The 14,916-nt window shown below is 36.2% G+C and overlaps 1 protein-coding gene across 1 annotated transcript in view; it reads left to right on the top strand.

Annotated features, from left to right (window-relative positions):
- Positions 1 to 14,916, top strand: part of MACROD2 (mono-ADP ribosylhydrolase 2) — a 2,072,211-nt gene that overhangs the window by 324,590 nt on the left and 1,732,705 nt on the right. The window lies entirely within an intron of this gene.

Genomic DNA, 14,916 nt, shown 5'->3' with positions numbered 1-14,916 from the left:
CCTGAAGTGGTTTTGAAGCCAGCTGCTCATTATTAAGCAGAGATAAACTAAAATTCTTATTTTCTAGTGGAGAGGAAAAGTTATGGGGAGGAGCAAAATAGGAGGCATCTAGGTCTTAGAGAACAGAGAAGCTGAGAGTGAACATGTCCCTAATTTAGGGTTGACAAAATGAAGTCAATTAAATAGGAGGCCTTTGAATTATTGCAGTTCTTCCAGAAGTACCAGCTAGCCCAAGTTCCAGTACCCCTGGGAATTTGAGCTTAAAGGGGCAAATGCCACTAACTGGTACCAAACCATATCTGGACCCAGATTAGATATTTATCGCTGCAGCTGGAACCTAAGTATTCTCTTCTACTCAAAGTGTGGTCCATGGATCTCACATACATAGACATACTATTGACAGGAAAGAAATGGGAATTTATTAATCAGAGAATGAAATAAAGCACAAGTATACAAGTTAGGGACGACTTACTGATAGTTGCTTACCATGAATTGGAAAATTTTGGCATAATTTGAAAATGAGATGTTCTCCTTATTGATGTAATAAAGTTGACCTAAAATTTGAAGTCTTATATTGATTCAAGAGCTAAGGAGACCTCTGGGTATATGGTCCTGAATTTTGATTGAGGAACGTGAAAGACAGTTGAATCTTCTCCTAAACTGATAAAATGGGTAGGTGAAAGATAGACACTTTACCTTTTAGGTTTTCTTCACTAAAGCTTTGACCAAGAAATGTGGCTTTTTTTTTTAACTTTCTTTTTTATTTTATTTTTAAAATAAACTGGAGGTTGATATGGGCTTCACTATTAATTATTCAGTCATTTTAATTGATTTGAGAAACTGTGTTGTTTGGACATAATCTAGGATAGTTCTCAAGCTTTTTTTTTTTTTTTTTAGAGCTGTGAAATTTGATGTTAAGTTAATGTGTTAGAAGATCACAAAACAATAAGCTGGGAAGAGAATGAAGATTTTTCAGCTTTTAGAAGACACCCCATTTATTAAGCCTTATATTACCATGAACTCAGCAAGAACTTTAAGCATTACCAAGGTTCTTTGAAATTTCTTGGACAAATTTTCTTATTTAACTGCTTCTCATGGTACATTTTGGTAAATTGTTTTGTCACTTGTATTCATTTCTAGTTTTTTCTTTTCTAACAATTGAGTTATAGCTCAGAGGATGTCATAGGTGGTGGAAGGGTAGGAATTATTTGTCATGACAGTTGATGAACTATTTGGGTTGATTTTACTGAAAGAGTCGAATGTGTTCATCTGGAAAGCAAACAATTTTGACAATTAAGGCATACAAGCTGTGAATGTGACATCTAGCTGTTCCAACTATAATGTGTTGATTAGAGCTGTTTCATGAGTCCTTCTCAGGAACAGCCCAGCCCGAGTGTTATATACTGCTTAGGAAGAAAATACAGTCAGTGTATTTGCCATCACAATGTGCTGACTGCGGCAGCTTGCCCAGAGCTAAAGTTGCTATAATAAAAACTTCTGGACTGGAACATGGTGATGGCATTTATGTTATTTGCCTCCTAAGTTGTTTCTGCACTATATAAAGACAGTGCAAACAGCTCTCAGTTTGAGAACCTCAGAGAGCTCTGTCACTAGGCACTGCTGAGTTCTCTTGTGTTGAATCATTGAAGAATATGTTAGCTGAAGCTTACAGTGAACAGTGGAATCTGGATCTTAAGTAGCTGAAGATGCTGGATTAAAATGGTTTCTCTCTTTTGACTTAGTCCAGATCATTGTTTGGAACTCACTTTGACAGGTACCTTTCTGTGAAGTTGTAACCATTTTTAAAGACCCATAGTGAATTTCTTGCCTTGTGGATCTTTATTGCCTTCTACAACAGCATTAAGTCAGGGAACTTAGACTTAACCATATCAGCATGGCGCTCAAGAAAATTTGGAGAAAGTCTCAAGACAAAATGAATAAAATTTTATAAATGCAGTATCCTTTAGGAAGTTAGTTGTAGAATAGCTGTAGGAGGTCCTCATGTTTGTCTAGATGGGAGGCTGCACAGATCCTCCTGCACATATACCAAGGTCTGTCTATAATTACCTTTTTTTAAAAATTTGTAAGAATAGCAATGCCTTTGAATGCCTCCTAAAGGAAATGGTGTGGAGATAGGCCAAAACTAAAGAGAGAATAGAAAAGAATAAAGATGGAACGAGTGGGAAGTAGATAGGGTAAGGGATGTGTGATGAAAGCCTTATCAGGGCTTAGGTCCTATACTCCTAACAACAATCTCATAGAAGATTTGGCTTTCCTTTTGTCCAGAGAAGATTAGCATTTTTTATTTGCTAGCCTTCACTGGGTTTCCAGTGTGTTTTTGGACCAAGAACCAGATGAATAGGAGTTCTTTTATCACCATCAGTGAAACTGTTATTGTCACTTAGAATTGCTGGCTGCAGTGAACCATCTTTTTGAAGGCCTACGTTTGGAAGTAGCACATGGAATTTCAGCCCTTGTATTATTATTTCTTCTTGCATTATTTTTTATTCAATAAAAGGAGGAGGACCTATGACAGCTTTTCTTTGAGGGAGAGCATGATATAGCCTCTTCAAAGTTTTTAAATGGCCTTAATAATAAATTTGATCCCTCCGATAATATCCTTTTTTTAAAAAAAAGATTATTTATTTATTTATTCAACAGAGAGAGAAAGAGATCACAAGTAGGCAGAGAAGGAAGCAGGCTCCCTGCTGTGCAGAGAGCCCGATGTGGGGCTCGACCCTGAGATCAGGACCTGAGCCGAAGGCAGAGGCCTAACCCACAGAGCCCTCAGATAATATCTAAGTAAAGGAATTACCTTCCCTAGTAATAAAAAGAATACAGTACTTTTTTTCTTTTTCTTTTTAAATTAGAAACTTTGGAAAATCAGAAGAGCAAAAAGGAAAAAAAAAAAAAAACTACCTATTATCTCACCACTCAGCAATGATCACTCAGGAGTACTTAGGAGTCCTAAGTGGCCCTTTATTTTCCTAAATCTTGGGGCAATGGATAACTGAAAAACTTGAAGTGTTGTGCTTGCTCCCTTGGGTCATATTTTAATTAATACCAGTAGACATTTTATTTTAGCTCATGTTTCTATGGATCAGTAATATTTGAATAGACATAATGACTGCATTTAGGGTTTTTTTAAAATTTTTAAAATTTTTTAAAATTTCTTTTTAGTGTAACAGAATTCATTGTTTATGCACCACACCCAGTGCTCCATGCAATACGTGCCCTCCATAGTACCCACCACCTGGCTCCCCCAACCTCCCACCCCCCGCTCCTTCAAAACCCTCAGATTGTTTTTCAGAGTCCATAGTCTCTCATGGTTCATCTCCCCCTCCAATTTCCCTCAACTCCCTTCTCCTCTCCATCTCCCCATGTCCTCCGTGTTACTTGTTATGCTCCACAAATAAGTGAAACCATGTAATAATAGACTCTCTCTGCTTGATTTATTTCACTCAGCATAATCTCTTCCAGTCCCACCCATGTTGATACAAAAGTTGGATATTAATCCTTTCTGATGGAGGCATAATACTCTATAGTGTATATGGACCACATCTTCCTTATCCATTCGTCCATTGAAGGGCATCTTGGTTCTTTCCACAGTTTGGCGACCGTGGCCATTGCTGCTATGAACATTGGGGTACAGATGGCCCTTCTTTTCACTACATCTGTATCTTTGGGGTAAATGCCCAGTAGTGCAATTGCAGGGTCATAGGGAAGCTCTATTCTTAATTTCTTAAGGAATCTCCACACTGTTCTCCAAAGTGGCTGCACCAACTTGCATTCCCACCAAGAGTGTAAGAGGGTTCCCTTTCTCCACATCCTCTCCAACACACGTTGTTTCCTGTCTTGCTGATTTTGGCCATTCTAACTGGTGTAAGGTGGTATCTCAATGTTGTTTTAATTTGAATCTCCCTGATGGCTAGTGGTGATTTTTTCATGTGTCTGATAGCCATTTGTATGTCTTCATTGGAGAAGTGTCTGCTCATGTCTTCTGCCCATTTTTTGACATGATTATCTGTTTTGTGTGTGTTGAGTTTGAGAAGTTCTTTATAGATCCTGGATATCAGCCTTTTTGTCTGTACTGGCATTTAGGTTTTTTTAATTCCAAATTCATGCATGTAGTTAGCAATTCTTTAGTGAGGAGATTCACTGTTTTACATCTCCACTTACTACATTGGATCTCGAACAGTAATACTTCTTGGCCATGAGATGTATATGGCTAATGCAATTATTGATTTATTGTATTGAAACATGTACATATTTATTATACTCTGTATGTATTCTTCATTCAATAGAATAACACTAGTCCTACTTTTGGTGTCATTGCACTTGGATTTCCTTAAAAAACCATTTATACTTGTGTTTCTACTAGGAAGTAGAATGCAGATCTTTCAATTGCAGAAGTTGCTCATAGTTTGAGCATGTACATGGTGTATATTTGGGGTTGGTGTGGAGGCTTTGGAAAATGGAAACTCATTTCCTTTTATCATTTTCTTGAAAAAAATGCAGATCCAGATTTGTGCTAATTTTACTAATGAGAGATAAACTCTGCTTTGTTTCTAAATACTAAGGTTCAGAAGGGTCAAGGAAAAATTGTTATACCCTTTAAATTATTTTTGCTGTGAGTTTATTTGAATATTCTTCAGTCATTAACATTTTTAGCTCATTAGCAATGGCAGCAGTGTCATAAATAACTATAACAGACTTCTTGAAGAACCAGACCTCTTGACCTATAGGACCCTTCCCCTAATACTTTCTGAACTCCTCAGGACAAGTGGTATTATATAATTATGTGTATCTTTGTCAAGCATATTTCCTTCCTTTCTATTTGCCACTCTCATGTCCCAAATGGTGTCAATTTTTGAAAAGTGGTTTGTTTTTCAAATAACTTTCACATACCGTTTTGTGAATTGTACTGTAATGTATGCTCAGTGAATATTTTGTATGATAAATACTCAGAAAAATATTTGTCACATAAGAAAATCTTTTTTTTACATTTTTTTAATTAAAAAAAAGTTTTATTTTTTTATTAACATATAATGTATTATTAGCCCCAGGAATACAGGTCTGTGAATCACCAGGTTTACACACTTAACAGCACTTACCATAGCACGTACCTGCCCCAATGTCCATAACCCAGCCAACCCTTTCCCTACCCCCCTTCCCCCCACAACCCGCAGTTTGTTTTGTGAGATTAAGAATCTCTTATGGTTTGTCTCCCTCCTTATCCCATCTTGTTTCATTTATAGAAAATCTTTTTAACATTCCCATGTTTGTTACATAGTACTTCTAAAACTATAATTCTGTTCAGTGGGTGTGACTGCTTGATATTCTTAGGTTTGGTGGTTAGGTGCAGCTTCAACTAATGCAGGGTTTTTGAACCTCCCCAAAGTGGCACATACCTGGGAAGCTGATTATAGATACAGATTCCAAGGCCCCACCCCAGACCTGCTCAGTCACAATCTCTGGATGATTGGTATCATCAGATAAGTCTGGGAAACCTGAAACTAGGGAGTCTGCACTATGAACTTGATTAATGTATAATTACATATTGGTATATAGGAAGGATTTCTGGATATAAATTAATAGTATTCATTCATTTCCAATGCTGGTCTACTCAAATACCAGAAGAGAAAAGTGCTCTGATAGGCTCTTTAAATTTTAGCTTCTATGAGACTTTGTGGAAGTAATTTTTGAAATTATTTGAGCCCTTACATGTTCAAAGCCCTCTTCTAATCTTTTTCATGTATTTTCATATATTTCATATGTTTATTAATTTCATATATTCACTAATATTAATAGAGGGAGGTGAAATTATTTTTCCAGTACCAAACAAGTAACAAGTGGGGAAGCTTGTTGAAACTTGTTCAACTAAGAAGTTGAATTTCAGAATTTATACGATTAACCCCTGGAGTATACTGCCTGTAGTCTCTAAATGCTTAGTGTATTAGTGTATTACTATACTTACTAAAGTATCAGGTACTACTACACTAAGCACTTTAAAGTATAAGCACATAAAGTAGGGTTAAGGAAGGCAAGTTTAGAGATTAAGTAATTTCCCCGGAGTTACCCTACTAGTAGGTGGTAGAACCAGTGTGGTTTGAACCTGAGTTGGCACAACTCCAAAATTCTGCATTCTTAACCATTACCTTATATGCAAGAATGACATATTTGACTATGCTGATATCTTGTCATCTCTTCAGCATTTTGCACAAAAAAATCGTAGTTACTGGGGGGGTTTCTAGAAGGTAATTATATAACACTTTAATGTTTACCATATGTAGTGTCTACATTTAAGATCCGCATTAAAACACTTAAGTGTCAACATTAAATTTTAGAAAAAATTCTAAAATATATATAGAATTTCTTGTCCCAGAAAGCTTTTTAAAGAATAAATTGGTTACTCTGTTAACATTCTGCCATAGACTGGCTGAAAGTAGAGCACAGGATTTTGATACTTTTAAGAGGTTCTTAACCATGTATTTCTTAATATTAAAAGATAATATAATTGATGGATACTTAGGTATTTTGTGCACATTTGGAAAGAAGTTACACTTAATTTCCTTCATTTGAGCATTAACTATTTCACACCTGTGGTTTTGTCACAAGTACATGTTTTCCTTTAGAAATGACTTATAAATTTACACATTCATTGAAGCATTAGCTTGAACCTCTTCTCTTTTTCCAACTCTTATTTGTCCCCAAATGAGAGTGAAGTGTTAATTGGTTTTAATGGCTCCTATTGCTACCTCTGTCTGGGATTTCTAAGGAAAGGTGAAGAGTTGGAATAGAATTTGTGAAATTTGTCTGGAGAGGTGAGAAAGTTTAATGTGCTTGTGAACCAGAACATTTCTTCTAGATAATACTATTTTACTGTAATAAATATTGAAATCTAATTTTCACTCTTGGATTTAACCATTTAAGTAGATTAGTTAACATTCAAAGAGGAATTTTCTGAAGAAACATGCTAACTAAATTCCTATACCTGGAAAAACCAACACCTGATAAAGCAGGAAATAAGAATCTCTTGTTTAAACGTGTTTATAAAACCAAAGGAAAAACCTCTCTCTCTTTCTCCCTTAAATTAAGAGCAAGGGCATGCAAATTTGGATTTGCAACTAGAAGGGACTAGCCTGGATTATGCAGTTTGCTGTCACACTTAAACAAATTATAGTCACCAAGACTGTAGTCACCAGAGACATGTATCTGGTTGCTATCACTCTCTCCCAATAAAAATGATTACTACCAGCAGGGGCTAATTCATCTGAAACATTGTCCCTGGTGCTCATACACTGATTTACTTTAGTAACTCTGTGACTTTATTTAACAAGTAGCCATTTAGATATTTGTTTCTATACAACACAAATTTTTGTTGAGATTCTGGAAAATATAAAGAAGACTATTACCATTTTAATAGCTTTAAGATAACAAATCTTAAAAAAATTGTTACTCTTTCCACCTTTTAGCAGTTGACATTCCTACTTTTTCCTTTACCACAGGGTATCAGGGTAATATAATGAGCCTAGTCCTGTGTTGGGGAGAGAAAGAAAGGTGTGCTTTTTTTAGTATTTTCCTCTGTAAAATCAGTGCAGGCTTCAGAGGAAAATAGAAATGCAGAGAAAGTCTGTTGATCTTGCTTCCGCACTCCCCCCTCCTTTTTTTTTCTGTCACCCTGTGTTCAAATGATAGTTCTAATATCAGATACTGGGCAAATATTTCTTCATCATCAAAGGTGAAAATGAAATTTACTGGGCATTTACTAAGAGTCAGGTATGACTTAAGTGCTCCATTTGAAATATATAATTTATTCCTTACAATTAGAGAGGCACTGTTATTATTCTATTTCACAGAAGGTGAAACTGAGGCTTAGCAAGATTAGCTAAATCGCCAAAGGCCATATCCCAAGTAAGTGGCAGAAACTGGGTGCAAACCCAGATCTGTGTGATTCAAAGACAATGTTCTTAATCATCATCTTGAGTATCAATTGTACATATAATGTATTAGAATGTTCTATATATTTTGTTTCATATACTTGGAGTCAGCATGTCACAAGGAAGAGAGCAACATAAAAAAGATAGATCTGGGGTTAAGATCCTTGTATTTGAATTTGAGTTGTTTTTTCAGAGTCTTAATTTTACCACTTATTTTGGGTATTGGGTGAATTGCTTAATCTATTTGAACCTCAGTGTCTTTTGTGAACTGGGGAGTAAAAAGTGCTTAGTAACTGCTCTACATGAGATATGATGATGATGATGGTGATAATACTCCACATTCACAAAATGGTTTACAGTGTATGAAGAGCTTTCACAAAGATTGTCTCATATGGTACTTAGTGGTACAAGCCTTTGAAGCTCATTCATCTTTTTTGTTGTTGTTGTTCATTTAACATTTTTTTTTTTTTTTTGAGTGTTGCTAGGTGCCAAGAATTGTTCTACAGGTTGGAGGGATTTAGGTGAAACAGCAGGAGAAAAAAGTTCATTGCCTTCATGGAGTTTGTATTTTAATGGGAGATAGGAATAATAACACATAAGTAAAAATATTTAGCATACTGGAAGATAATAGCAACAATAAAGTGAATATTTAACTCTCAGACAGTGAAAGCTGTGAGTCATGTGTAATACAGTAGTTAGAAGTATATTGTGACTCACAAAGTAGATACATGTTTTTCCATTATGGACTTTTTAAATGCAGTAAGCCAGTTATAGTTCAACTACAAACTTTTGTTTTTTAATTTGCATTGTTTTAAAACAATGAGGGGATTAAATTTTAAATTTGTTCGTACATATCACCAAAGTTCATGAAATCTCTTCTAGCTAGCTCTAAGATTCTATGAACATGGAATTAAATGTAGATCCTCTAATACCTTGTCTGTATTGATATATGTCTGTTAAGTATATGCTGAATTCTAATAATTCAAAGATTAGCTTCAAATAATTATTGATAACCATTAAATAATCTTGGCATTTTTTTACCATTGTAGGCTAAGCAGCAGTACTCATGGGTTATAGTTCTCAAATTCATCACCAAGCCTGGCAAATAGGTGATCTAGCACTTCCATTCTGGCTCTTAGAAGACATAAAGGAATCGTGAGGAGGTGTTGTAGTGAACTCAAACATTAAAATGTCTGAGTTTAAAATTATTGAAAGGTGCAAGAAAGACAGGTGTTATTCTCAGGGTAGCTTATAGCTATTGACTGATGACCTCCAGAAGTTATCATTTAGCAGTGTGGGGCAGAAGTCTATAAGCCTTGCTCACATTTGCCCCATGAAGATGTTTTGAGATTTAATCCTAAAAATGTCTTCTAGTTGCTATCTCTGTAAAAGGAAGTAAAAAAAAAAAAAAAAAAAAATGGAGGGTGGGTGGGACCAACTCCATTTTTCCTTTTTTGTTGTTTTGTTTTGTTTTGTTATTAAGGAATGTTTCTGCTCACTGTTTAAAGAGAATGGTAAAGAGCCTATGCTTCAGGATCAGACAGAATCCTTGCTCCACTACTTACTAACTATATAACTCTTAGAAGAATTCCATTACTGTTCAAAATATATTTGGTGTCTTTTCGCTTCTGTCCTCACTACCCACCATCCTGTTCCATATTACTCATTCTCCATATAATGGCTAGTGACCTTAACTGTGACTGAAATCTGATAGTATATATAATCGCCACACATCTTTCTCCTCCTCCTTCTCCCCCACTCCTACCCTGTTAAAAATTTTCCAGTAGCTTTCTTTCACTAAAATGAAGTCTAGACTCCTTACCTTGGCTTTGGCCAGCAAGACCTTGTATACTCTGATCTGGGCCTGCCTCTCTGAACTTACTTGTGTCTTGCTCACTGAGCTTGAGCCCCCTGACATTTTTTCAGTCCTTAAACTCACTAAGCTGACCCTACTTGCAGCTTGAACACATCCCCTCTCCTGTGCTCAGAACACTCTTTACCTTACTTTTCACATAGCTTACACTCTATCCCTAAAGTGCTAGGCTTTTCTTTACTGCCCAATCTAAACAGGGTCTCCTGTTTTGCTCACTTGTAGCAAACCACATTTTTCTCTTCCTTGGCACCTGTCACAACTTTTCGCTTTATATTCATTTGGTTTTTGGTTAGCATCTGAGTCCCTACCTCCTCCAATTATAATCTCCGTATCTTTTTGGTTCAGTGCTATATACCTAGCCCCAAACACGGTTATTGAGTGGGTACTCAATAAATCATTGTTAATGATGAATGAATAAAATATCTCTATGACCTTTCAAAGCCTTAATTTACGCATCTGAGAAATGCAGATAGTAATTCCTCTCTGTAAAGTTATTGTGTGAATTAAATGAGGTTAAATTTATATAAAATACTTAGCCCTGTGCTTGACAGAGTCCTCAATAAAGAGTAGTGTCTACGGCAGCAGCCGGTGAGCAGATATTCATTCAGCCCACGGTATGTGTAAGACTGCTAATGTTTATAGAACATATTTTTAAAAGATAATTTTGTTAGATTTTTGTTTTACTTAGTCTTCACTTCCCCCCTTTTTATTAACATTCGTATTCATATCTAGGAAATTAAAATGTGGAATTCCAGCAGTGACTCCATGCTTTCTAATGGAACAGTGATATGAACTAGCCTCAGCTTTGTAATGTCACAGTTATCAGAGCCCTGATGTATATTCAGAAGGGTAATTACTTTGGGTAGTAATTTCCTAGACTGCCCTCCACCCCCGCCCTGCCCCAGCCAGCTGGCCTTGAAAAAGCAGCACTGCTTTTATGTGTGCACACAATCAGTCTGTAAAATCCCATTATCCCCAACTTCCACACCCCTGTGGCTGCATGCTTCCTTTTAAAGCCTCTTAAAAAAGGAAAAAAAAAAAATTCAAGTCAGGCCTAAAGTTCATTTCTAATCTCATTTCATCCAAATAATATAAAAATGAGATGGGGGCTAGGAAGTGGGGGAGGGGTCTATAAAGTGCTTTGCTTACCTGTTCACCTGGAATCCTATGATACTTGTGGGAAAGACTGATAAAACTAGGAAATACTTCTTCAGTGTATCCTTTGAGATAAAGTGAGATTTTACTCTGTTTTGATCAAAGAATAGAACAAGGTTAATTTGGTTATTCTAGTTCTTTTTCTTTCATCTGTTCAGAATGTCTATACTATTTAGAACAGGAGTCTCCACCAACCTCTCATGGCCAACATCCTTTTAACTGTGATCATCTGTTGGAGTCCTAAGTACAGTGACCTCCTCTCCTCTATATTTCTGTTTTGTGTGTCTTTTCACCTGGAAGTTTGAACTCCTTTCAGCCCTGTTTCCTAACTGCTTCCACTTGGCCCATTGTGGTCTTTTTCTTTTGGATTCTAACTTCCCATGTAACTGACATTTTTCTTAGCATTCTTCCCATGACCTTGAACTAATTGTCATCTGTTTCCTGAGGATGATACCTTCCAGTCACCTGTTCCATCTCTTTCTGTCACTACTTGATGAAATTTTGGTGTAGGGGAGGAGTATGAAATATAGGAAGGGAGCTTTAAAATTTTTTTCTCTATCCCTGAAAGATCACTTCCTGACTATATTTCTGTCACCATTATTCGAAAACCTTTCTTTTTAGTCCTTATATCTGTATCACCTGATCCCATCACCATCTCCCTTGTCTTCATCCCTGGGGCATTTCCTCATCTTTCTTAGGACCTGTCTTATAAACCTTACCCTCACACCTACCCTTTCCATCTTCCTGGGTAACTTTGTCCTCTTTGCTGGCGACTCTTCCAAAACTTCAGCTTCTCAGTCACACCTTTACTTCAGTCATCTTAGATTCACAGCCAAGACTTGGACCACATCTCTCCCGCATCTCATTTTCTCTTATTGAATGCTCTCCCTGTCCTCATTCTATGTTCTTATCTCTGTACCCCATCTTATTCTGAGGTCAGTCAGTATCCCTCCTGGTACTCACTTCCTTCTTATCTCTCTTGATCCCTTCACCCTCCAAACTTCTTAAAGAGTAGTATTAGTCATCATGTCTGTTTTCTTTATCTCCCAGTATCCTGTCAACATCCCAGAGGCTCTTACCTCTCTGCTGACACCGCTTCAGAATCCCTGGCAGTCCCCTCCTTTTCCATTTTAAATAGTGTTCCCTTCCAAATTTACATTCCAGACTACCTTTTAACATCCTCCTTTTTAACATATTTTTACTTCCTTGTTTTTATAATTTTCTTCTCATGATGATTTTCTTCCTTTGTGCCTTCCTTTTTGTTTGTTTTTGTTTCTTTCTTTTGCTTCTCTCCCTCTTCTGTCCTCACAAAACATTGTTCCTGTGGCTCATTTCTTTTCCCTCCCTCTGCTTACTTCTGTTGCTGCTGTCTTACACCCTCTCAGCTTTAATAATAATCTGTTAGATACTCTGAGGATCTCTCCCCAGACCCTCATTTCCCACTTCCCAATAGCATTTCAGAAGGATAACATACAAGTATTTTAAAACCTAAGGCACTTACAGTTTATCATCTAAACTGGATCCAAACTGGGTCACTCGGAAGGTTGAAGAAGGCACAGTTTATAATTAGCTGTATAAATCTGTACGATGCATAGATTACAAAATACTCTGAGATTTGCTTTTCTAGTATTTTTCATCATTAAGTGTCTCATGAGCATTCTGCTTACCTGGGCTAAAAATCATCACCTTCAATTCTTATTCTTTGCTCAGTTCCCAGTTCCTAGGAATTCTACCTTTCGTGTATCTTTGAATTACACTTTTGTTTTTAAAGCCCCATTCCACTGTTTAGGCCCTTGTTTCCTCTTGCCTGCAGTAATGCACATCCTTCTAACTTATTATCTTGTTCTCATATTTTCCCTCATTCGTCCTTCTTTCAATATTCCTTATTTCTACAAGATGTCCCTAAAGTATACTGATTATTTATACACCTGTTCAGAAATGATCACCAAAGCATATCATCCAGACTTTCTCAGCTGGGAATTCAGCACACTATATAGCCTGACATAAAAGAGCTTTTCCAGCCTTACCTCCTTTATGGATCCTGTAGTTCAGCAGGCCTGTTGGCCTTCCCCCAGATACCTCCAAAATCAGGTATCCCCAATTGCATCAGAATCACCTTTGGAATTAAAGAAAAATTTAAATACCCAATTTTAGTCTGGGAGATTTAAGTTTAGTAGGTCTGTATTAAAGCCTGGTTATCTTTATAAAACCCTCCCCAAGGGATTGTGACCAAAGCCAGCATTGAGAAACATTGCCCCTGTTTTGCTATCTCCATCACTTTTTTCTCCATTTTCTCTGTGGCCAGTATCTAGTTTCTTTTTAAATTTTTCTTATCCTTCATTTTACCTCCTTCATGAGGTCTTCTTTGTCCCATCCAAATATATATAGCTATTTCTTCTGTACCACAGTCATAGCAAACTTTCATTAGATCTTATGTTTATCCCTTACATCCTATAGACAGCATACTTCTTGAAGCCAGTGCTTCATTATTTATAATGTAGACGCCATTTGTATAGGTCGTTGGGTGTCAAGATTATATGTAAAGAAATTTGAAGTTCTTCAGAAAGTGATTGATAAGCATGAGTTATGTTTTGCTAATTTAACCAAAAGTCTAAAAGCATAAAATACAATAGTTTTCATTCCAAGACTATGCTAAATTAAGATTTGCTAATCATGCTAAGTAGGAGAAAGGAACTAGAATTTTAAATGCCTCTAATGTTTCAGCAGTAGATGAGTTAATATTAAAGTAAATTCAGTGGTGGATTGATTTCTTTAACACCCATGCTTCAGGTGCTTTAAAGCATGTGGGTCTCTTTGGATTCCTCAGGAAAACTGTCATGTTGGCATGTAGCTATAAAATGTGCTTCACTCAGAAACTGTAGTTAGTAAAGCAGGGGCTTTTTTGTTTTTTTTTTTTTTTGTTGTTGTTTTTTACTAGTTCTTTTGGCACAGGGGAATACTTTTAATAAATTGGCCTTGCTGAAAGATGGAGCACGATACTGTTTTTAATAGAGAATGAGAATGTAAGTGCAGTGATTTAATGCAGTTACACAAGAGACTGCATCCAAAAACGATTTTTTGATTTTTGTCAAACATTCAGCAAGGGAACGATTTTTCCCCCCAATATATGTATGTGTGTGTGTGTGTGTATTTTATATATATATACACATTCATTCTTTGGTAGCTTCTCGAATTGTACTCTTTTCAAATCTCTAAGTTATATATTTGGGTGGGATATTTCTTTGTCCTACAATTTTGTTAGTACTTGATCAGTAAAAATTGTAACCATTTAGTTTGGGATACATACAGATAAATTTTATAATCAGTTTAGTACCCTTTAAGGTAGTTATTTATATTTTATTGAGAAGATATATATTTGGATTTCTAACAAGCCTAGGGAAACAATAAACTTTTACCCTGTCAGTGATGTCTCTATTTGCTGATTTAAAACTCATTTCTGATTTGTCCCAGGTAAGATAATTATAATGCATGTATTAGAACATACCTAAAATTTTCTGGGCTCATGAAAGATGTACTAACTGGAAAACAGTCAATATAATCTCTTGGCTCTTGGCTTTTTATAAACTCATAGGTTTATAGCAATTTTATGGAACCATCAGCCCTTTCCCTGGCTTCTGGCAGCATTGCAGCTGAACTGCTCAAAACCTCTAGAAGCAAAAGTCAAGCTTTCTTCACAAAATGTTCCCTATAATTAATGTTAATCACATAAGTCCTTGCTAAGTTAGCTGGAAAACAATATTCCTCATAACAGAAAGTCAAAAGAGGTATTGGGAAATATATGAAGATGGCAAATGAATAATGAAAAAATGAGGTTTCACGGGCAGCTGAAGATATTTGTTAGTAGACCAGTAGAAGCAGAAACATCTGGCCAATCTCTGGAAACACATGGCAGACTTTTCTTAACTGAACTTAATTTCTGTTAAGTAG

Source organism: Meles meles, chromosome 16 (genome assembly GCF_922984935.1).
Source record: "Meles meles chromosome 16, mMelMel3.1 paternal haplotype, whole genome shotgun sequence".
Taxonomy (NCBI): domain Eukaryota; kingdom Metazoa; phylum Chordata; class Mammalia; order Carnivora; family Mustelidae; genus Meles; species Meles meles.
The sequence above is the reverse complement of the archived record's forward strand: the minus strand, read 5'-3'. Positions and strand labels throughout refer to the sequence as shown.